This window comes from Rhinoderma darwinii, chromosome 2, assembly GCF_050947455.1.
Source record: "Rhinoderma darwinii isolate aRhiDar2 chromosome 2, aRhiDar2.hap1, whole genome shotgun sequence".
Taxonomy (NCBI): Eukaryota; Metazoa; Chordata; class Amphibia; order Anura; family Rhinodermatidae; genus Rhinoderma; species Rhinoderma darwinii.
The window spans coordinates 218281292-218305280 of NC_134688.1; the positions used below are offsets into that span (position 1 = coordinate 218281292).

At 46.9% G+C, this 23989-nt stretch overlaps 1 protein-coding gene across 2 annotated transcripts in view; it reads left to right on the top strand.

The window, feature by feature from the left end:
- The window catches only part of UBE2G1 (ubiquitin conjugating enzyme E2 G1), a 94460-nt gene that overhangs the window by 50580 nt on the left and 19891 nt on the right, over nt 1–23989 (top strand). The gene's annotated exons all lie outside the window — the stretch shown is intronic.

Here is a 23989-nt window from a genome sequence, read left to right on the forward strand (position 1 = left end):
ATGCAAGTCTATGTGGCAGTGCAGACAGTCCGTGAGTTTTGCGCAGCGTGAGTCTGCTGCGTAAAACTCACGACATGTTCTATATTTAGGCGTTTTTCGCGCATCACACACCCATTAAAGTCAATGGGTGCGTGAAAATCACGCATGCCCCACGGAAGCACTTCCGTGGGACGCGCGTTATTCGCGCAACAGCAGTAAAAGAATGAATGTAAACAGAAAAGCACCACGTGCTTTTCTGTTTGCAAACATCCAAACGGAGTGTCGTAATGGCGGCTGCGCGAAAAGCACGCAGCCGCGCATCCATATGAACGTGACACACGGAGCTGTCACGCTGCTGCCACGCGCGTGCAAAACGCAGCGTTTTGTGCGCGCGCTAATCTCTCACTTTCGTCTGAACCTGCCCTCATTCAACTTTTTTATTTTTGGGGGGAATCTAATCTTTTTTTTTTTTTTAATTTTTTATTTTTTTTATCGCCCTTCACCTGGCGGTTTAATTAATGTGTTCACTTCATTGTTCAAGACGTTACAAACGCGGCAACACAATATATGTGTGTATTTATTTTTTATTTATTTTTTACTAAATAAAACCACTTTTTATGGTACTGTAATTTTGATATAATTTTATTTTTTCATAAACTTTTTATTTAACGGTTTTTACATGTTTGTTTGGCTGCCATGGAAACCCATCGGTTCCCTGCGATCACGTCCCGGCGGTGACACGGAGCTTTCTCCCTCAAACATCTTAGAAGCCGCAGTCGCTATTGATCGTGGCATCTAAGGGGTTAAACCTCCGCAATCTGAGTACTCCTCACTTTAGTTTAAAGATTCACTCATGGAAAATAAGTGATTAACCCCTTAAGGACGCAGCCTAGTTTGGGCCTTAAGGCTCAGAGCCCATTTTTCAAATCTGACATATTTCATTTTATGTGGTAACGTCGGAATGCTTAAACCTATCCAAGCAATTTTGAGACTGTTTTCTCATGACACATTGGGCTTTGTGTTAGCGGTAAAATTTAGACGATATATTCAGTGTTTATTGGTGAAAAATTGCAAAATTTTGAGAAAATTTATAAAAAAAATAGCATTTTTCAGAATTTAAATGCATCTGCTTGTAAAACAGACGGTTATACCACCCAAAATAGTTACTAGTTCGCATTTCCCATATGTCTACTTTAGATTGGCATAGTTTTTTGAACATTCTTTTATTTTTCTTGGACGTTACAAGGCTTAGAACATAAACAAAAATTTCTCATATTTTTAAGAAAATGTCAAAAGCCTTTTTTTTAAGGTACCTCTTTGGCTCCGAATTGGCTTTGAGGGGCCTATGTAATAGAAACCCCCATAAAACACCCCATTTTGAAAACTAGACCCCTCAAAGTATTCAAAACAGCATTTAGAAAGTTTATTTAACCCTTCAGGCATTTCACAGAAATTAAAGCAAAGTAGAGGTGAAATTAGCAAATTTAATTTTCCTTTCTGAATTTCAATTCTATTCAATTTTTTTCTGTAACACAGAAGGTTTTACCAGAGAAACACTACTAAATATGTATTGTCCAGGGGCGTGGCCTAGAGGTGAATGTGAGAGGACGTGTGTGACCGGAGCTCCTGCTGTAATCATCCTTTAAGGTCCATATATCCCGTAAAACTCGGGGAAAATAGCTTCCCTAGGGGCTTACCAGAGTCTGGAGGTGGAGGAGCACGAATACCCGGTCATAATGACGCGCTCTAAGAAGCAGAAGTCGCCGCCAGCGAGTCCCGGGTCCCGCGCTCAAGATGGCGCCGAGGAGAAGGAAGGCCGCAATAGAGGCCTCCGGCAGGAAGTTGTGGAAAAGCTGGAGAGGTTCGCCCGCACGCCGAGAGCAGGGGGGGCGGCTGCACAGCAGCGAAAGTCGGCTGGAGATCAGGCAGCTGGAAGCTCATCATATGGATCCAGGTATTCTCCTTTGGCGGGGGACATGAGAAGTGAGGAGGAGGAGGAGGAGATGAGTGGCGCCATGCAGGATCAGCCAGGTGCTGGAGGGAAAAGTGGAGTAGGGAAGGAGGAACCCTCCCTAAAGGACATTTTGGCAGCGGTGAAGCAGAATTCTATGGTTCTTAATACCTTAGCAAGTCAGATGGGTGGATTGAAGGAGGACATTTTGCTGCTCAGGAATGATTTGCAGAAAGTTGCGGAACGCACCACTGCCGTGGAAGGGAGAGTCTCAGACATGGAGGATGCGATTCCTCACATAAAGCAGGATGTACAGGCACATTCGCAGGCAGTGGCGACATTGATGGCTAAGACAGACGATATGGAAAATCGGCTGAGACGAAATAATGTGCGCCTTGTGGGGGTTCCGGAAAGAGTGGAGGGAACGAATCCGGATGACTTCTTTGAAAAGTGGCTGATAGACACATTTGGTAGAGAGGAATTGACCCCTTTATTTGCGGTGGAGAGAGCGCACAGGGTGCCGACCAGACCTGGCCCTCCCGGAAGGCCGCCGAGACCGGTGCTGATAAAGATTCTACATTATAAAGATAGAGACAAGATCCTGAGGAAAGCTAGAGAACGTCAAGACATCTCCTTTAATGGGGTGAAAGTGTCCTTCTTCCCGGACTTCTCTTTGGAAGTACAACGGAAAAGATCACAGTTTATGGATATAAAAAGACGACTAAGGGCATTACAAGTGCAATATTCCATGATGTATCCTGCCCGTTTGAGAGTGGTGGCGCTGGGAACAACTTCCTTTTTTGAGACACCGAGAGAAGCGGTTAGATGGTTGGATAGCCATGAAAGTCAGCTGAGACCGGCAGAGGGACGGCGTTGATCCGGAACAGACCGGCTGGCAAAAGGAGGCTGGGGATGCAGGACTGAACCAGGTGTCGTAGGAAAAATTGCAAGATTTGGCATTTGATTGGACTTGGAGTTGGAGGGCATGGTTGCGGGGACCGCGGAAGACCGGAAGAGGAGGAATGTGTTTATGGACATTGAGGGGTATTGATATGCTGAAGGGATGGTAGTTTATTTGTAAGAAAATGGCAGCGGGAGGGATGGTCAGTTAAGCGGGAAAAGCACATAACGAGTTATGGCATTGTTGAATGTATGGTGGGCGGAGTTGACCTGCCGATGTTTGTTATGGGTAATGGCAGATACGTTCTGTTGCCCCAACCCTTGGAAAGGGGTAGGTTTACGGGGGAGGTTGCAGGGGGGGGAGGGGAGGTTGCAGGGGGGGGAGGGGAGGGAGGGAAAGAAGACCCAGCCGGTCGGATATGTAAAATTAAGAGAACAGGATAGGAGGAGCTGTGATATGTTGAGGGATGATGGGATCAATTAATTGTTTGTCCTGGAATGTACGGGGCCTGCGGGAAGCCAGAAAACGACAGGCGGTATTTGATTTTATTAGAAAACAGGAGTCGAGGGTGATAGGACTACAGGAGACACATATGACTAGGGATTCAGTTTCCATGATGCATAGGGCCTGGGTAGGCCATAGTTTTCATTCTTACCATACTACATATTCAAGGGGGGTGAGTCTTCTCATACATAGGGCAGTGCCATTTGTATGTCACGACTCCTTCCAGGATGGGGAGGGGCGGTATGTGGGGGTACACTGTACATTGTATCATTGGAATTGTGTGTTGGTGGTGTTGTATGTACCCCCTCCGTTTTCTAGTGGATGTATCAAGAAAGTGGTGGAGGAACTGGCTAGGTACCCGGAGGTGCCGTTAATAGTGATGGGGGATTTTAACGCAGTATTGAATACCAATATGGATAAATTTGGCATGACAGGGGGAGGTGTAACAGCTTTTGGCCATCTGGTTGCTGAAATGGGCTGGCGGGACATATGGAGGGATAAACATCCAAATAGCTTTCAGTATTCTTGTGCGTCTTCCACATATCAGTCTTTATCCAGGATAGACTTAATCTTGTGCTCACCGACAGCGGTACCATTTGTAGCTCAGATAGAATACTTGCAAAGAGCGTTATCGGATCATTCTCCTGTGTTAATGAAGGTAGAGACGGAGGAGAGGACAGGGCGGGGGCAAGGGTGTTGGAAACTTAATGCCTTTTGGCTAAAGCTGATAGACAATAAACAAATTTTAGACCTCATAAAGGAGTACTTTCAGTTCAATTCAGGAACGGTACCGCAAGAGATACTGTGGGACGCGATGAAGGCGTGGCTGAGAGGGGTGTTCATCCAGCACATTTCAGCAGTAAAAACACGGTCTAGACAATTAGGAGAAGCACTGTTGGGAAGGGTAGAGGAGACAGAAAGGCTGCATATAATAGATAACACAACAGACACATTGAAGCATTGGGTGGAGGCGCAGCGGTTGTTAAAGCAACATCAGTTGGAGAGGGCAGATAACAAAAGGATGTTTTTAAAACGCCAATATTATGAGGAGGGGGAAACCACTGGACGGTTACTGGCAAGGATGGCGCAGGCTCAGAGGGAGAATAATTACATACACACCATTAAAGGGGAGGGGGGGAGGTTGGAGACTGATACAGGACAGATTTTGAAAGTGTTTCAGCAGTTCTACTCGGATTTGTATGCCTCTAGGGCAGAGCACACGCCTCAGCAGCTGGAAGAGTATATAGGGGAGATAGAATTTCCTAGGTTGGGGGGGGAGGAGAGAGGGACATTGGAGGAGCCAATATCTCTGGAGGAAATACAGGCGGCTATAGGGATACTAGCCAGTGAAAAGGCGCCGGGGCCGGATGGTCTTCCGGTGGAAGTTTTTAAGGAATATGGGGAGGAGCTTGCGCCGCAGTTACTGGCCACTCTTTTAGATAGCTTCAATAGGGGGCGGCTTCCAGAAACAATGTATGAAGCGACTATAGTAGTTCTGCCTAAAGAGGGGAAGGATCCTCAACTCCCGGGCTCTTATAGACCAGTCTCACTGCTGACGGCGGATATTAAAATCATGGCGAAAGTATTGGCGCTTCGACTAGCTAAAGTAGTAGCTGGGGTGGTACACGGAGATCAGGCCGGTTTTATGCCATCCAAATCGACGGCGGTAAATCTGAGGCGGCTGTTTTTGAATCTACAAGTTATGCCGGATAATCGTGGGGGGAGAGCCATAATGTCCTTAGATGCGGCCAAAGCATTCGATTGTGTGGAATGGAATTATTTGTGGTCAGTTCTGGAAAAAATGGGATTTGGCCCTAATTATATAAAATGGGTAAAATTGTTGTATGTAGCCCCGACAGCAAAGATAAGGGTGAATGGGGTGTTATCGGATCGGTTTGCGCTGGAGCGGGGAACGCGTCAGGGATGTCCATTGTCCCCATTGTTGTTTGCGTTGGCGGTGGAACCCTTGGCGTGTGCAGTGAGACAACATGAACACATTCAGGGGTTGAGATATGGGGGGGTGGAGGAAAGAATTGCATTATACGCAGATGATATGCTGCTATTCATGGCGGATACCGAACGCACATTACCGTTAGTGATGGCCCTAATTAAGCGGTTTGGGAAATATTCAGGACTACTCATTAATTGGTCAAAATCGGCCCTAATGCTCATGGACCCGGGGGATATTCAGAATGGGGAAGAGGAGGTGGAGATACCTGTGGTGAAGGAGTTTAAGTATTTGGGGGTGAGGGTGACGGCGAAAGTACAGGATTATATGTCCCTTAATGTAATGCCACTGTTAACAAAGATAAAAGCCAAAGTAGAGGCGTGGAATAAGTTGCCCCTATCGGCTCTGGGTAGGACAAATTTGATTAAAATGATCCTTATGCCCCAGGTGTTGTATGTCCTACATAACTCACCGGTATGGATCCCCAAATATTGGTTCAGGAGATTGCATAACCTTTTTAGAGACCTAGTATGGAAGAAGGGGGTACCTAGGATTAAACTGGAGAAATTACAGCTGCCAAAGGAGGAGGGGGGCCTGGCTGTTCCCAATGCTTGGGTGTATTATTTAGCTGCCCAATGTCAGCATTTCTGGGGGTGGGAGCAGGAAGAGACATGGGGGTCCAGTGCGCGCATCCTATCATATCTGGGGGGGGGGGAGAACCCGTTGGCAGGACTGGAAGCGCACAGATATAAACAGATGGCGAGTACCAGACCCACTCTGCTTCTCATACATAAGGTGTGGTGGCAGTGCAAGCAATTGCTGGGGATAGGGGAGTGCACTAAATATACACCGCTCTGGAGGAATGCTTATTTGGGGGAATTGGGTAAATTGGAAGGGATGCAGGGGTGGGAGCAGCAAGGCATAATACGGTTGAATCAGTTGTATGAGGGAGACATACTCAAATCTTTTCAGCAAGTAAGGGAGGAATTTCAACTGGACTCCCGCATGTTTTATCAGTACCTGCAGATTCGGCACGCAGTGCAGACACAAGCGGTCAGTGTGGACCTGACGATGCATGCAGCGGGGGTGTTGGAGCATATTGCAAAGGCAGTATCATCAAAAGGATTAATCTCATTGGTTTATCGCAGGTTGTTGGTGGAACATCTGGGAGATCCTATGGCAACAGTGAAAGCAATATGGGAGAGGGATGTGGGTCCTATTACAACAGACCACTGGGAGGCGGTATTGGCAGCAACATGTACTTTGTCCATTAATGTAGCACAACGAAGATCGTTTCTGATACATAGGGTGTACAGGACCCCGTGGGTGCTGAAACAAATGGGATTAAGAGCGGATGCAAAGTGCCCTAGGTGCCCGGAAGAAAAAGCAGACATCCTTCATATGTTCTGGACATGTGGGAAGCTGGGGAGTCTGTGGACGGAAATATTGGAACTAGTGGGGAGAGTGTTTGAGGTACAGATCCCATGGGATCCGGTAGTAATGCTGCTAGGGTATGTTGGAGATTTGGGGGGAGATAGGATGTCAGGGTTGGCAATTGCTAAAATACTGTATCAAGTTCGGAAAGGAATTGCAAAGCACTGGCTGGATGCGGAGCCACCATCAAAACAAGAAATCATAGGGGCACTTAACTCACAGGTTCTGATGGAGTATAGGATATACTCCAAGAGGGGGTCCAGGGTCAAGTTCGACAAACAATGGGCTAGGTGGATTGATCAATCTGGGTATGCTTCTGTGGAGCTAATGACACTAAGGCAACAAGTGCAGGTATAGGGCCACTGAGGGGAGAGGATTGGAAAAGTGGTACTGAGGAGATCGGCTGGGGGGGATACAGGGGGGAGTTGGGGGGAAGGGAATGTTTGGTTAAATGTAAAGAATTGGGTCTGTTGAAAATTGCTTGTACACTGTATGAGAACGTACAATGACCTGTAATAATGTGGAGTTTTGTTGAATAAACTTGAACTGATTAAAAAAAAATATGTATTGTCCAGATTCTGCAGTTTTAGAAATGTCCCACATGTGGCTCTAGTGCGCTCGTGGACTAAAACACAAGCCCCAGAAGCAAAGAAGCACCTAGTGCATTTTGAGGCCTCTTTTTTATTAGAATATATTTTAGGCAGCATGCCAGGTTTGAAGAGGTGTTGAGGTGCCAACAGTAGGAATCCCCCAAAAGTGACCCCATTTCGGAAACTACACACCTCAAGGAATTAATTTATGGTGGTTGTAACCATTTTGACCCCACAGTTTTTACACAGCACGTATTTGAATTGGGCTGTGAAATTAAAAATGTCATTTGTGATCGAAATTTCTTATTTTCACAGGGAACAAAATACCCAATTTGTCCTGAGTGCAGCAATACCCCATTTGTGGTGATAAACTGCCGTTTGGGCCCATGGGAGGGCTCAGAAGGAAAGGACCACCATTTGGCCTACTGGGGATTTTATGGTGCGAATTCATGTACGCAGAAGCCCCTGAGGTACCAGTACAGTTGAAACCCCCAAGAAGTGACCCCGTTTTAAAAACTACACCCTTAAGGCATTCATCTAGAGGTGTAGTGAGCATTTTGACCGGAGACCTACACCCCATAAACTGTAATGTGGGTTCTCCTGGGTATGGCCATACCCTCAATGTGGCTGTTATCAGCTGCCTGGGCCCACGGCAGGGCTCAGAAGGGAAAGATGAGGGGGGATAAGATCTGCGGAGTGCATCAGGGTAAGTAAAACTGGGGTCGATTAAAAATCAAGGGATGTATGATAAATTTTAAAACACTATTTCATACAGAGCCTTAGTTTTTCGGGACACGCGTCACATTGATATATTGTGTCTTCCCTTATCCCCCTCTTATAGCAGACTTTGTACCTCTTTTGACTTTTTCCTTTCTTGCCAGTTTGGGGAACTTCTCCTGGAAAGGGTTGCCACCCCGGTACGATGCGTGTGGCCCCGCTTCCAGAAGTACTGGGTGCCCCCCCTTCTTGGTCCCTAAAGATTAGGTTCTTGATAATCCCCTCTTGAAATTCCAGGAAAGTTCCCGTCTGGCCTGCACATCGATGTAGCACGTACGCATTGTACAATGCCATCTGTATGATGTGCACGGCCAGCTTCTTATACCACACCGCATGGCGCTGTAGGGCTTCAGGACTTGATCTGACAAGTCCATCCCTCCCATGTACCTATTGTAGTCCAAGATGCAGTCTGGTTTGAGGGTGGCCTTTCCTTCATATATCCTAAATCTGTAGGTATACCCTGATGCACTCTCACAGCTTATACATCTTCACGCCATACCTTGCCCTCTTACCCGGCAGGTACTCGCGGAATTGAACCCTCCCTTTAAAATGTACCAGCTCCCTAAAAATTAGTTTCTTCATAACCACCTCTTGAAATTCCAGGAAAGTTCCCCTCTGGCCTGTACATCAACGTAGCACGTACACATTGTACAATGCCATCTGTATGATGTGCCCGGCCAGTTTCTTATACCACACCGCATGGCGCTGTAGGGCTTCAGGACTTGATCTGACAAGTCCACCCCTTCCATGTACCTATTGCAGTCCAGGATGCAGTCTGGTTTGGGGGTCTCTGTACTGGTACCTCGTACAGGTACATGGGTACTGGTGTGGCCATGTATTGTCAATACAAGGACATCTCTCTTGTCCTTGTGCGTGACACACAATATGTTGCTGCCAGAATGTGCCCTGCTCTCACCCCTTCTGAGTGTTTGCCCTGCAGAGTCTTAGGGAGGCCTCTCAGGTTTCTTCTAGCAGTGCCGCATGCCGCAGGACTGGAAGCGAGGCAGTTGAAGAGTGGGACGCTGGTATAAAAATTATCCAGGTAGAGGTGGTGACCCTGGTCCAGTAGTGGGTGCACCAAATCCCACACAATTTTTGCATTAACTCCCAGTAAGGGGGGGGGGCATTCTGGGGGCTGAGCACTGGTGTCCTTCCCTTCATATATCCTAAATCTGTAGGTATACCCTGATGCACACTCGCACAGCTTATACATCTTCACGCCATACCTTGCCCTCTTACCCGGCAGGTACTGGCGGAATTGAAGCCTCCCTTTAAAATGTACCAAGGACTCATCAATAGAAATTCTCGGGGGGTGTATGCTTGGGAAAACCGGGCACTGAAACGGTCTAATAGGGGTCTCCGTTTATACAAACGGTCAAAACTGGGGTCATCTTGGAGTAGGCAATGCTCATTAGGAGAAGCGAAGTATTGCCTCATTTTTATTTTTTATTAGGTTCCAGGTCAGTTCTGAAGTGGCTTTGAGGGGCCTATATATTAGACAGCCTTATCAAACACCCCATTTTAGAAACTAGACCCCTCAAAGTATTCACAACAGCATTTAGAAAGTTTATGAACTCTTTAGGTGTTCCACAGGAATTTAGAGCAAAGTAGAGGTGAAATTTACATATTTATTTTTGTCAGAAAATCCTCTTTATACCATTTTTTTCTATAACACAAAAGGTTTTACCAGAGAAACGCAACTCAATACTTATTGCCCAGATTCTGCAGTTTAGAGAAATATCCCACATGTGGCCCTAGTGCGGTAATAGACTATAGCACCGGCCTCCGAAGCAAAGAAGCACCTAGTGGATTTTGAAGCCTCCTTTTTTTTTTTTATTAGGCACCATGTCCGGTTTGAAGAGGTCTTGTAGTGCCAAAACAGTGGAAACCCCCCAAAAGTGACCCCATTTTGGAAACTAGACCCCTTGAGGAATTCATTGTAGTTTTCTTGGGGTGCATGCGGCTTTTTGATCAGTTTTTATTCTATTTTTAAGTTGCGTGGTGACTAAAAAACAGCAATTCTACTATTGTTTTTTATTCTATTACTTTTACAGCGTTCACCGTGCGCTATAAATGACATATTCACTTTATTCTGCGGGGCGATACGATTACGGTGATACCAGATGTTTATAGTTTGTTTTTTTTTGTCGTATGGCACAATAAAAATACTTGTTGTAAAAAATCATTCACTTTTTGTGTTACCTTATTCTAAGAGCCAGAACGTTTTTATTTTTCCATCAATAAAGCCGTGCGAGGACTTATTTTTTGCGTAACGAACTGTAGTTTCAATCATTACTATTTTTAGGTACATGCGACTTTTTGATCTTTTTATTCCATTTTTTGGGAGGTGAAGTGACCAAACAATTGTGATTCTGGTAAGGTTTATTATTTTCTTTCACGGCGTTCACCACGCGGGATAAATAACAAAATAATTTTGTAGTTCAGGTCGTTACGGACGCGGCGATACAAATTATGTATAGTTTGTTTGTTTATATAATTTTTATTAATAATAAATGACTGATAAAAGTAAAAATCCCCCTTTTTTCCCTTATTTTTACACATCATTTTTTTTTTTTTTACTTTATTTCTTTGTCCCACTAGGGGACTTGAGGGCAGGAGGCCCTGATCGCTATTCTAATACACTGCACTACATGCGTAGTGTGGTGTATTAGAGCTGTCAGCTATTCACTGACAGCAAGCATAGTGGGTACTGACTTTGTCGGGACCCACTAGGCTTCCGTCGATGGCATAGCCGGACGCCATTGTCACGATCTCCGGCCGCTATCGAGTAGCAGGCCGGCGATGGTTGCTTAACCCCCTAAAAAGCCGCGATCCCTATTGAACGCGGCTTTTAAGGGGTTAATCAGCGGGGACACAGCGATCGGTCCCCGCTGTAGGAGCTGCGGCAGCTGCTGTACGAGACAGCAGCTGTCACAGCTCCTGTATGCGTCGGGAGGACGGCCGAAACGGCCGTTACTCCCGTGACGTACTATTAGGCCATGGAGCGCGAACGATACAGCTACCATGACCTAATAATACGTCCAGGAGTGGGACGGGGTTAAGACCAGGTTTTTGGAGCTTTGTAGGGTCCATGAGAGTCCTTCAGATGTTGATCCTCTAGAGCAGTGGTCCCCAACCACCGGGGAGCAGACAAATACAGAGCCCTGGATCATTTGGTACAGGGCAACAGACATATACCGAGTCGTGGATCGTTTTGTTTGATGCAGGGCCCCGGTATCCGCAGGGAGTTCTGGATGGAAAACCACACCAAATTGTGGTGCAGTTTTTTACCTGGAATATCAGCAACGGACAACTGCAGCATTTAACCGGACTGCTAGCTGGCCGGCCTCCTGGGATGGCGTTTCATCCCGTGTCACCACTGCTACAGTCTGTGATTTGACTTCTGGGTAAGTATATATTTAAAAAAAAATTCGGAGTTTCGTTTTCTGCGACGGAATCGCTGCAATTCCACCACAATAAACGCAACATGCTTTTTGTTATGGATTTTACCTCCCAAAAAACTCTGTACAACATGTCCATTTCTGAGCGTTTATTCCGCTCACTGTTTACGCAGAGTGTGGATGAGATTTGTTCTATCTCATCCGCTTTGCTCCTACTGTATTATGCTGCAGATTTTCCTTAACTAATTCCGTTGCGGAAAATCCGCAGTATTTCCGCAACGTGTGAACTGACCCTAAACGTTTTTATTTAATTTCTATTTAATTGCAGGGTGTTTTGTAATGTGCGTGATGATTCCCCCAACACCCTCTCCTCCCCCACTGGTCTGTGGAAAAATTGTCTTGCATGAAAGTGGTACTTGGTGCAAAAAATGTTGGACTGCTGCTTTAGAGCTATTCTTAGCTTTTGATACCAATTTTTGTAAAATCTTCTGCTATAAAAAGACAAGACCTGGGGAAATGCTCTGTTCATACCAAGGTTGTTTGCATCCTGTTGAAAGGTACAACGTGATCTAGAGAGACAGAGTTTTTTTTAATTTTTGTCACAATATCCTATTGACTTTAGAAGTAATATGATAATCTCACAGGACAGTAAGTCAGGGGTTAGGTGGTTCCTGAATATGGCATACCACCTCCACAAATATCCGAGATAGATACTCCAAAATAACATAAGCAAAAGAAGAGAACATAAGGAGTCGTAAACTATCAATAATATCAAAATGAAAAAGTATCAATCTTTATTAGTGATTACTAATAAAGATTGAGAGTTTTTCATTTTGATATTATTGATAGTTTACGACTGTATGTTCTCTTCTGTTCCAACTTACTTCTATAGTTCGCAAAACAATAGGCATACTTTTTTCTAACTTTGGAAAGAGATACTTTCAACAGCATGAAAACACGTAGTATGACCTAACCTAACTACCAGGGATGGCAACCTGATCTCCCCACCCCCCTCTCAAGACCATTTTATACAAAAATCACAGACAAACATTTTTGGACAAATAGGAAAACCATAATTTGTAAAGATTAGAAGTATTATATGTCTTTACCCCTTCAGGACCAAGGGTCATCGATGCCTCAATGACCAGCCCCATTTTTCAAATCTGACGTGTCATTTTATGTGGTAATAACACTGGAATGCTTTTGCCTATCCAAGCGATTCAGAGATTTTCTCGTGACATATTGTACTTTGTTAGTGGAAAAATTTGGTCGATAAATTCATAGCTTATTTGTGAAAAACACCGAAATTTAAAGAATTTGCAAAAATTATAATTTTTCTAATTTTAAATGTAATCTACTTATAAAACAGGTAATACCACACAAAATTGTTGCTAATTAACATCCCCAATTTGTGAACTTTATATTTGCATTGTTTTTTTGAAAATTTTTTTATTTTTCTAGGACGTTACAAGGCTTAGAACTTTAGCAGCAATTTCTCACATTTTCAAGAACATTTCAAAAGGCTATTTTGTCCAAGGACCAGTTCACTTCTGAAGTGGCATTGAGGGCCTTATGTACTAGATAGACCCCATAAATAACCCCATTTTAAAAACTGCACCCCTCAAAGTATTCAAAACAGCATTCAGAAAGGTTATTAACCCTTTAGGTGTTTCAAAGGAATTAAAACAAAGTAGAGGGAAAATTTACACATTTCATGATTTATTTATTTTTGCCGACGTTCATTTGTAATACATTTTTTTTTCTGTAACACAGAAGGTTTTACCAGAGAAATGCCACACCAGCAGTGACTAGCAAGGAGGGAGGTTGTGTGTGAGAGAGCTGCTGTGTGTGTGCTGTGAGTGTGTTGAGTGGACCACACCCGGAATCCAGGGAGTTTCCTTTTTTTCACCAGCCCAGGTTTCTATCACCTGCCTGGGCTAAGGAAGCTTCCCTGAAGGAGGCTCCATTCATACATGGAGCCTCAGACCTCTACCCCCTGGAGCATGCAGGCGGGGGGTAGGGGGTCTTCCCAACCTGCTGGGAGCGTGCAGCCAGCATCAGGGGTGAGAAGGTCATCCCGTGGAAAGATCTGTGCGGCCCCCCCTGATGCTGGGGCTCTGGAAGGAGCCAGGAGGAGAGACATGGCGGATCATCCAGGTGGAGGACCAGAAGGCCCAGCAAGGCCAGATGCCAGACCTGAGGACCAGAGCACGGTAGAGGAATGGGGGCTACTGCGGTCGGGAGAGTCGGTGGAAACCTTCAGCTCCCGCCTAGCTGCCCGGCTGGAAGAATACCGGGACCTCGGTAAGTCCCTGCGGCGGCTTCGTGAAGATCTGGCGGTCGCAAGGGGACGAGCCGCGAAAACATCAGGCGCTAAGAGGTCCCGGTATAATCTACAGGTAAAGACAATTTTGGAGGAAATTAATATGGTGGAGGAGAGGAAGATGGAGATTGTGGTCGGTGGGGGAGCCTTCGGGGAGAAATTGGAGAATGATGAAAGGTTTTCCCTGATGGCGTCCCCCACGCAAAGTAATGAAACCCCCTGCAAAAGGGGAGTAAAGGCATTGGCTGCTAAAAGTGCAGAGGCAGTGGAGGCCGCAGAAGTGGAGGCCGCAAAAGTGGAGGCCGCAAAAGTGGAGGCCGCAAAAGTGGAGGCCGCAAAAGTGGAGGCCGCAAAAGTGGAGGCCGCAAAAGTGGAGGCCGCAAAAGTGGAGGAAAGCGTGGAGGTGGAGAGGACGCCAACCCGGGAGGAGACGGGCTCGGAGGACCCCTGGGAAGGCAGTAACGGAGGGGCAAGTGGGGAACTTTCCTGCAGCCAAGTTGTGCAAAACTTTGAATCGGGCAGTGGGCACCCTCCGGGGTTGCTCACGCAAATACGGCTGCAGGAGTCCCCAGTGTCCCTCCAGAACTTTACTTTTGGAGATGAGTTGCCACCGGAGGAGGAGAGAAAAAAAAAGAAAAAATTATGGAAGTTGAGGCGGAAAAAGGCAAAGGGGAAGACAGGTGGAGTATCTTACAAATATTCCTACCTGTCTTCCTTGCGTTCCGGACCGGGTGAGAGCTCGGTTCGGGACGCAAACCCCGCAAATCCCCCAGCTCCGGCCTCTGCAGTGGGGTCGTGGCGGGTATGTGGGCAGAAAGACATGGTGCTGGTTTTGAGCAATGTGGCCAAGATGGCGCCAGACGCCGTCTCCTGTAAAGGAGGTGGTGTCGATGGCCACGTGGCGCTAGGGGGCGTGTCCCCGTGTCCGGCGGATGAGGAACCTCAGAAGCCGGTCTCTGGCGCAAGCCGGAGGCCGGGGGACGGGGGGAACCGGAAACCGGATGTGGCGCCGAAAAACCGGAAGTCCGCTGGTCATGTGACTCGGCCGGCGGACGCACCAAAAAGTGTTGCGGCAGCGAGTTGTGGCGGTAGAAGAGGCTCCGGCACTGCTGGCCACCCCCCGACGGGAGGGGGGGGTGGTTTGGTGCCGGGAGCGGCTCTAGCTGTGCCTGCGGCCCCTCCATCTGCATCGCCGCAAGGCGGTGGGAGGGGTTTAGCGGGCACGGGGGGTGACGGCACCCCTCCTCCCGAACATCGCATAGGTGGCGCAGCAGAAATGGAGGTCGGTGAAGCGGAGGGTGCTGAGGGATTGCCGCCTGAGATATCCGGCGGCGCCCCAGAAGTAGCGGCACCTGATGATGTGGAGACCCCAAAAACGACAAAAACAACTTATAAAAAGCCCATCGACAAGAGGAAGAACTCTGTAACCAGCCTGGCCGGTATGAAAGTTGTGGAGAGGAATGTAAGTGAAAATGTAAATATTAATGGTAATGTTAGTAGTGTTGGTAGTATTGTTGGTGGTGGTAATGTTGTGGATGTTAATGTGGGTTGTAATATTGTGGGGGGAGTGTCAACCAGTGGCGGGCCGGTTGCTCCTTCTGCCAGAGCGCCCGGCAGGTCGTATGCGGGCGTTGTGGTGGGGGGACCGTCGGCCCACCCATCCTCATCTTCTGGGCCCGGGGACGGCAGTTTGCAACAGCGCCTCCTAGAAGCCTTAAGGGAGGGGAAGCAGACGATAACAGTAGGGGGAGTGCAGAAGGACCTATCCTTTTGGATAAATAGGTATGGTCTGGATGCCTTCCGAGAGAGACGGGGAGATCAGTGGTCGCTCCCAACAACCGGGCCGGCCGTGGCCAGGAGGAATGTGGTCCGTCTCCAGTGGCGTGGCAATGATGCGTGCCCTCCTCGTAAGAGGGTGGTGGAGCTGCTGCTGGAGATGGGCTTCAAGGCGAGTGACATCTACGCCTTGATACATCCTCATGGTACGGCTGAGTTTGACATCAGCTTTGTTCAGCCGGGGGGCCTTGAGGTCTTCTGGGGGAACTATGAGCTGGTGAAAAGCGAGCCCGGCTGGCGAGGGTTTGCTGCGCAAGCAATCTCTCGCCAGAATGGTCTCAGGAAAGTGACCGTTCTTACCCGTAACGAGTCGCTTTCCTGTGTGGACATCATGACCTGGTTGGGAAGATACGGAGAGGTAGCAGAGATGCCACGGAAGAACTGCGATGAGTTTGGCATCTGGTCGGGAGCCTGGACGTTTATGGTCAAACTTAAGCGTCTGGGGCAGACGGTGTCCCACATACCATCATCTGCTTTCTTGGGAAGAGATCGAATCCTTGTCTTCTACCAGGGGCAGCCGAAGCTGTGTCACCGGTGTGGCGACCCCTCACACTTGAGCGCAAGCTGCACTGTGCAGAAGTGCGCTCATTGTGGGGGAGTAGGCCATCTGGCCGCATCGTGTGAGCAGATTAGGTGTAACCTGTGTGGTGACCTAGGTCACCCTTTCAGTCGGTGTCCGCGCTCAGTCGTCAATGTCTGTTCCAACCCTACGGAGAATGTAAGGAGGGAGGTCTCCGTGGGCGAGGGGGTGGACAGAGACGATAGAGCCCAAGAGCAAAGGACGAACGCCAGGAGGGGACCCCCTTCTCGTCAGAGAAGGGCGGAAAAACGCAGAAGGGAACGAGAGCTGAGGAGGACCCAGGAAACTGGGGACTCCTCTGGCTCGGACCTGGATGCCCCCCAGGATACTGATGCTCTTGGGGGGGCCGTACTGGACGAGGAGATAAGGAGGATAGAGAGAGAGCAGAGGGCTGAGGACTCCCAGTCCTCCCACTATGAAAGTGTGGAAGAGGAAGGGAGGTCACAGCCTAAAACAAAACAGGGGACACCGGGTAACATCAAAACAGGGCTAAAAACATCTGGCCCTGCCCCGGCCAAGGAAGGCAAAACCTGCACCCCCCTGGTGTGCTCCCCCAACCGATACCGTGTTCTCATGGATATTCCAGACCCCCAGGCCGGGGGGGAGAGCACGGTAGGGAGTCTAGGTGTCGTTGAGCCTCCTCTTCTGCGGGGGCCACTGTCCCCGGGGGAGGGGGTCGGCCCGGACCCAGGAGATGAGAATGGGAGGGGGGTGGTGGAGGTTATGGACTCCTCAAAAACAAAAAAAAGAGGTAAAGAGGGTGAGGGGTCCTCCTCAGAGGAGAAAGCAAGGGGTGGGAAGAAGAAAACCGTCTAACTCAATCATTTATGATGGCGGCACCCACTCCGTTGACGCTGGCATCGATTAACGTTGCCAGCATTAAGTCGAATATGGCTAGATTTGCAGCCTTTGATTTTCTCGGCCGGGTTGAAGCTGACATTTTGTTTTTGCAGGAGACCAGACTGTCACTTTTGGCAGAGGTCGTGAAAGCTAGGAGGGAGTGGCGACGTGGGCCCTCCTACTGGTCTCTTGCGGCTGAGCCATATAGCGGGGTGGCGGTACTTTTTACCGCACCGGTCACATGCCGGCGGATGATCGAGTTAGAAATGGGGCGGTGCTTGATCTTAGATGTTCTCATGAGGGGACAAGAACTAAGACTTATCAACATCTACGGTCCCCAGACAAAGTGGGACCGGAAAAGTCTCTTCATGAGGATTAAGCCCTTCCTTTTTACAGGCCGACAAGTCATTTTTGGAGGGGACTTTAACACTGTCGTTAGGCCCCAAGACAGAGGAGGTTCCAGAAAGGTACTGGCCTATGATAGTGTCGAGTTGAATAGAATAGCTAGTGATGCTCGCCTGGAGGACATCCACATTCGGTATACCCCAGGCCACTCGGGGTTCACCTATCATAGTGGTAGTCGTAGGTCCAGGATAGACAGGTTTTTTTTAAAGGAGGACGCCATCTCTTCGGCAGTGTCCGTCGTTGAGGTGGAGTTCTCCGATCACTGTATGATTATTTTTTCTTTGAATGTTGCAGAGTCCCTCCAGATGGGAAGAGGTATATGGAGGCTGAATTCTACTCTCCTGGAAGAAGCAGAGATAAGACAGGCCTTCGAGGATTTTCTTCAGAGCCAGGTACCTTTATTGGATCTAGGTGGTACTAAGTCTGAGTGGTGGGAGGTGTTCAAAGAACGGGTGGCTGAGTTTTTCCGTCAGATCTCGTGCCTCAGGTCTATGAGCAGGTATCGCCTGTATCAAGACATGAGGAGGAAACTCGAACATCTAGTCTCAACCGGAGGTAGCCGTGAGGAAATCTCCGTGGTGAAAGCTCTGCTCAAAAGATGCCAATATGATAGGCACACGTCTTTGGTTCTTGAACGGGATTTCGGGAGGTACCGCTCGCCCGACCCTTACAAGAACTGCAAGATGTCAGTGAGTCGTAAGGTGGTGACAGGACTGGTAGATAGTACAGGCTCCCTGATGAGATCCAAATCAGGGATCCTGGAGGTCATCAGATCCTTTTATTCGCAGCTTTTGGGTGAGCAGGATCTAAACCGAGACGAAATGTCGGCTTTCCTGGCTGAAACCATCCCTGAGCCAGGAGCAGACCCCTCGCTTGGTGTTTTGACAGAGTCGATCAAGGAAGAGGAAGTTATGCTGGCGATTGATGGGTTGGCCATCAAAAAGTCGCCAGGCCCAGATGGCTTAACATCTGAGTTTTATAAGGCTTTTAAGGGAACCTTAGTTCCCCTCTTGACTGCGGTTTTTAATGAGTGCCTCTCCTCGGGCGCTCTGCCAAAGTCAATGGGCAAGTCGGCCTTGATCATTCTGTCAAAGGGTAAGGATTCGACCCGTATTGAGAACTGGCGTCCCATAGCGCTCCTCAATACGGACAGAAAGGTTCTCGCAAAAGTACTGTTTAATCGGCTGGTGAAGTTTGCACCCCGGCTCCTTTCGTCGGCCCAGCATTGCTCTGTTCCAGGCCGCAGCACCTTTAGTGCTGTCCTCAGTGTCAGAGAGGCAGTGGAGCAGGGACATTCTGGCCGATGGGAGGGGTACATGCTGTCCTTGGATCAGGCCAAAGCTTTTGACCGGGTGAATCACAAGTACCTATGGTCAGTCCTTCTGAGGTATGGCCTACCGGGTGAGTTTGTTAATTGGCTCCAGACCCTATACGCTGGGGCTGAGTCTTTTGCACTGGTGAACGGTTGGACTGGAACCCCCTTTGAGGTTGGGTCTGGTGTCCGCCAGGGTTGTCCCTTAAGCCCCTTGCTGTATGTTTTCGCGATCGACCCCTTTCTTAGGCGGCTCGATCGTGGGCCATTGGCGGGGGTGGGGATGGACTTGGAGGAGCCGGAAGCCACTCAGAGGGTGGTTGCGTACGCGGATGACGTCACTATCTTTGTCTCCTCGAGAGGGGAGGCAGAGTGGGTGATGTCAGAAGTTGAGCGCTACTCACGGGCATCTGGGTCCAGGATCAACCGGGACAAGTGTGAAAGTCTCTGGCTGGGGGGAGGGGATCCTAGTTTTGATCTCCCGGACACCCTCCCAGAGCCCAAAGGGTCTGCTAAAATCTTAGGCATTGAATTTGGCCCGGGTGATTACCCCAAGAAAAACTGGGAAGGTAGGCTATCAATAGCTGCCCAGAAGGTTGGCCAATGGAAGGGATGGTCTTTGTCCCTTAGGGAAAGGGTTCACCTGGCCAAGGCTTACCTGATGCCCATGTTGCTCTACCTTGGCAGCGTGTGCATGTTGCCAGAGCCTCTCTGGACTCGGGTCTATAGCCTGTTCTTCCAACTGTTATGGGGAAACAGGCTTAACCTAATCAAGAGGGAGGTTACTTACCTACCGAGGAAACTAGGTGGGTTAGGTATGGTTAACCCAGTGGTGTTTCTAGTAAACACCTTCATTAAAATTAATTTGGCGAACCTCTTTGAAAGAGAAAGGGCTCCTCTGTGGATATCCTCCTGCAGGGGATGGTTTCGGCCTTTCTTCCAGGAATGGGAGACAGGAGGCCAAGCGAAAGACCTGCGTGTACCCCATGGGCACCTCCCGGCTTATGCCGCCCCGGTTCTGAAGGTTGTTCGTCGGTGGGGTCTGGAGGCGAGGGAGATCAAGACCATGTCGAGAAAATTTCTTGACAGAAAGGTCTTGTTGACCTGCTTCCAGAAGCCCCTGGCGCTCAGGGACTGCCCAAGTAGCGACCTCGGGGTGGGATTAAAACTTTTAAACTCTGTGAGGATTCCCCAGAAGTTTTGGGATCTGGCTTGGCGCTGCTTCCATGGGAGGCTGTATGTAAGGGGCAATCTGAAGTTTAGAAACTCCGATGAAAGAGGTTGTCCTCGGGAGGAGTGCGATGACACGCTGGAAAGCATGGACCATTTCTTGCTTCAGTGTCCCTTCAATGCAGAGGTTTACAAACGGGTGGGTGCCTCCATCGGTTGGCCCGGTCTGACCAACCTCTCCTACGCTGGTTGGGCCTATGGGGCATTCGGAGACCTGGGTGGAAGGGATCATTGCACTTCTTTTTTAGTTAGTTTAGTGATCAGGTATTTCACGTGGAACGCACGGTGCTTAGTATCGACTCAGTGTAAAATCCTCCTGGAGGACGAGGTGTGTAGGAATATCATGGGTGACCTGGTGAAGGTCCGGTCTCTGGAGGTTGAGAAACTGGGTGCATCCAAGGCCTCTCGACTTTGGAGGGGCTTCAATTTTAGGGTGCCCTAGGTGGAACCAACCTTCAGGGGGAGGGGAGGGAGTGCCCCTGGGTATTAGACTGGAGGTGGGGGTCTGCACCTGGCCATGACACCGGGAAATAGCGATAGGGACAGAATGAGAGACAGCAGGAGGGACAGATTAGTTTATAAAGTAATAAGGGATAGAGATAGGGCAAGCAGGATAGGTTTAGCGATAGGGACCGGGGTGGTGGTTGGGGGTTGGCTTTGGCCTCTGGGCTGGTGCTCTAGGGGGGCTTTCCTCTCTCTCTCCTCTGGTGATGGGCTGAGTAAGCACAAGTAGGTTTTTGTTTTGAGCTTTTTGGAGACAGAAAAAGGGCTTACAAGCAGCCAAACTTAGGTTTTCGGGTTTATGTATATAGTATGGTATTTGGTTATAGTTATGTGTCGATATGGTGTATAGGTCTATGCATGGGTTTGTGTGAATGTTTAGGTAAGATGGGCAGTAGATAGGTGGGGTGGGGGGCCTGGGGGTGTGCCCAGCCTGATTCTGGACTACGTGGACGTGAGGAGGACATGAGACGTGGGATCGGGCTGGTTGGGTGATGTGTTGGGTGGTGGGGGCCAGCATCTGAACTATGCGGACATGGAAGGACATGAGGCGTGATGCTGGTTGGGGGAGGTGATGGGTGGTGATGGATAAGGTAGTATGTACAGGGTTAGGTATGAATGTGGATAAGTTAATAAAAAAGGAAAAAAAAAAAAAAATTAAAAAAATTAAAAAAAAAAAAAAAAAAATAATTTTTTTTGGGGGTTTGTTTTGTTGTTTTTTATGTTTTGTTCTTTTCTTTTCATTTACATGGTGCACTGAAGTAAGTGCACCATGGGATGGTAACTTTTATTTTTAGAGTTTATTATTATTATTATTTTGTTTATTTTTATTGTGATTATTATTTATTTTGTTTTATATATGTGGTGTTTTTCTTTTAGGGGGCCATTGGTTGGCACGTGGTTTTTAAGAGTATGTTGTATATAGTGTTATAGTTATGTTTTCTTGGGGTTGGGGGGGTTTAGGTGTGTGTATGAATGAGTATGGGATCATAGTTATGTATGCATGGGGATTTATGTAAGAAGGGCCAGGCTGGGTAAATTGTACAGAAATGTACATAAGTTTTGTTTTGTTGTGTTTGTTTTGTAAATACCGTTTATTTTGTAATGTTTTATATTTTTCTATTAAAAGAGTACCAGAGAAATGCAACTCCATATTTATTGCCCAGATTCTGCAGTTTTTAGAAATATCCCACATGTGGCTCTATTGTGATAGTGGACTGAAGCACCGGCCTCAAACAAAGGAGCACCTAGAGGATTTTGGGGTCTCCTTTTTTTAGAATATATTTTAGGCACCATGCCAGGTTTGAAGAGGTCTTGTGGTGCCAAAACAGTGGAATCTCCCCAAAAGTCATTTTGGAAACTACACCAAGCAATTTATCTAGGGGTATAGTTAGCATCTTGACCCAACAGGTCTTTTGCTATATTTATTGGAATATGTCTGTGAAAATGATAGTCTACTTTTTCTGAAAAAATATATAAAAAAAATGTAATTTTTACAAGGAATAAAGAATAAAAAGCACCCCAAAACTTGTAAAGCAATTTCTCACGATCACGGCAATACCCCATATGTAGTAATAAACTGCTGTTTGGACCCACGGCAGAGCTCAGAAGGGAGGGAGCGCCGTTTGGCTTTTGGAGCACAGATTTTGCTTGGTAATCGTTCTATTTGGGGTTTTGCTGGTATTTCAGTTTATAATGTGGTGGCATATGTAAGCTGGGCAGAGTACATCAGGGCATAATAAGAGGGTATAATAATGGGTAATTCATAGATGTGTGGCCGGTGTCGCACTGATAAATTGTGCCCAATCTTATCCGCTTTTGGACACTGCACAATTTCTGTCACTATAATCTGAGCGCCAGAACTTTTTTAAATTTTTTTTCTCCATCGGAGCTGTGTCAGGGCTTATTTGTTACGTTACAATCTGTAGTTTTCATTGGTACCATTTTAGGGTACATGTGATTTTTATTTATTTATTTTTTTTTAATTTTTTTGACAAGCAAAGTGACAAAAAAAACCATACATTTTGACTTTTTTTTTTTGTCCTTTTTTTTTTTTTTTTTTTTTTTAACAGTAATCACTGCGCTATAAATGACATTTTACTTTATTCTGCAGGTCGGTATGATTACGGCTATACCATATGTATATAGTTTTTTTAATGTTTTGTGGCGTTTGCGCAATAAAATCACTTTTCTATAAAATTATTTCTTTTTTGTGTCGCCATATTCTGAGGCAGAATTTATTTTTTTTTTTCCGTCAAAAAAGCTGTGCAAGGGCTTTTTTTTTGCGGGACGGGTTGTAGTTTTTATTGGTATTATTTTGGATTACATGCAAATTTTTGATCACTTTTTATTCTATATTTTGGGAGGGGTGATGACTAAAAAAAAAACAATACTAGCATCACTATTTTTTTGAAGAGACTCAGGGCACTTATAATGTGGTGACAATCTCCTATATAAAGGAGATCGGCGCTATAATGTAGGTGACAGTAATGCACTTTATTTCGAAAAACTATCTATTTTAAACAACTTTATGAACGATTTTTAGCTTTATGCTAATGAGTTTCTTAATGCCCAAGTGCTTTTACGTTAGACCAAGTGGGCGTTGTACAGAGGAGTGTATGACGCTGACCAATCAGCAGCATACACTTCTCTCCATTCATTTACACTGCACTAGCGATATAGTTATATCGTTATGTGCAGCTACATACACAAACACTAACATTACTGCAGTGTCCTGATAATGAATATACATTACTACCAGCCTGGACGTGTTGTTTATTCAGAATCCTGACACTTCTGAATCTTTTCTGCGAGATTCCAGCAAGGCAAGCGTAATCTCGTTTGAAATGACAGGTTACATAGTAATCTCGCGAGATTATGCTGGCCTTCCCGGAATCTCACAGAAAAGATTCAGAAATGTCAGGATTCTGAATAAACATCACGTCCTGGCTGGTGGGGATGTATGTTCATTGTCAGGACACTGCAGTAATGTTTGTGTATGTGGCTGCACATAACGATACAGCTATATCGCTAGTGCAGTGTAAATGAGTGGAGAGAAGTGTATGCTGCTGATTGGTCAGCATGATACACTCCTCTGTACAACGCCAACTTGGTCTAACGTAAAAGCACGCCCACTTGGGCATTAAGAAACTCATTAGCATAAAGCTAAAAATCGCCTTATAAAGAGGTTTAAAATGGATCGTTTTTCTAAATAAAAAGCATTACTATCACCTACATTACAGCGCCGATCTCCTTATATAGGAGATAGGGCACTTATAATGTGGTGACAGAGCCTCTTTAATTTTTTGCGGTGTTCACCGGGCGAGAAAAATATTATAGTTTTATAGTTGGGGTCGTTACGAACGCGGTGATACCAAATGTGTACTTTTTTTAACGTTTTTATTTTTTTTCCTATAATAAAATACTTATTATAGGGGAAAAAAAGCACTTTTTGTTTTTGTAACTTTTTTTTTTATT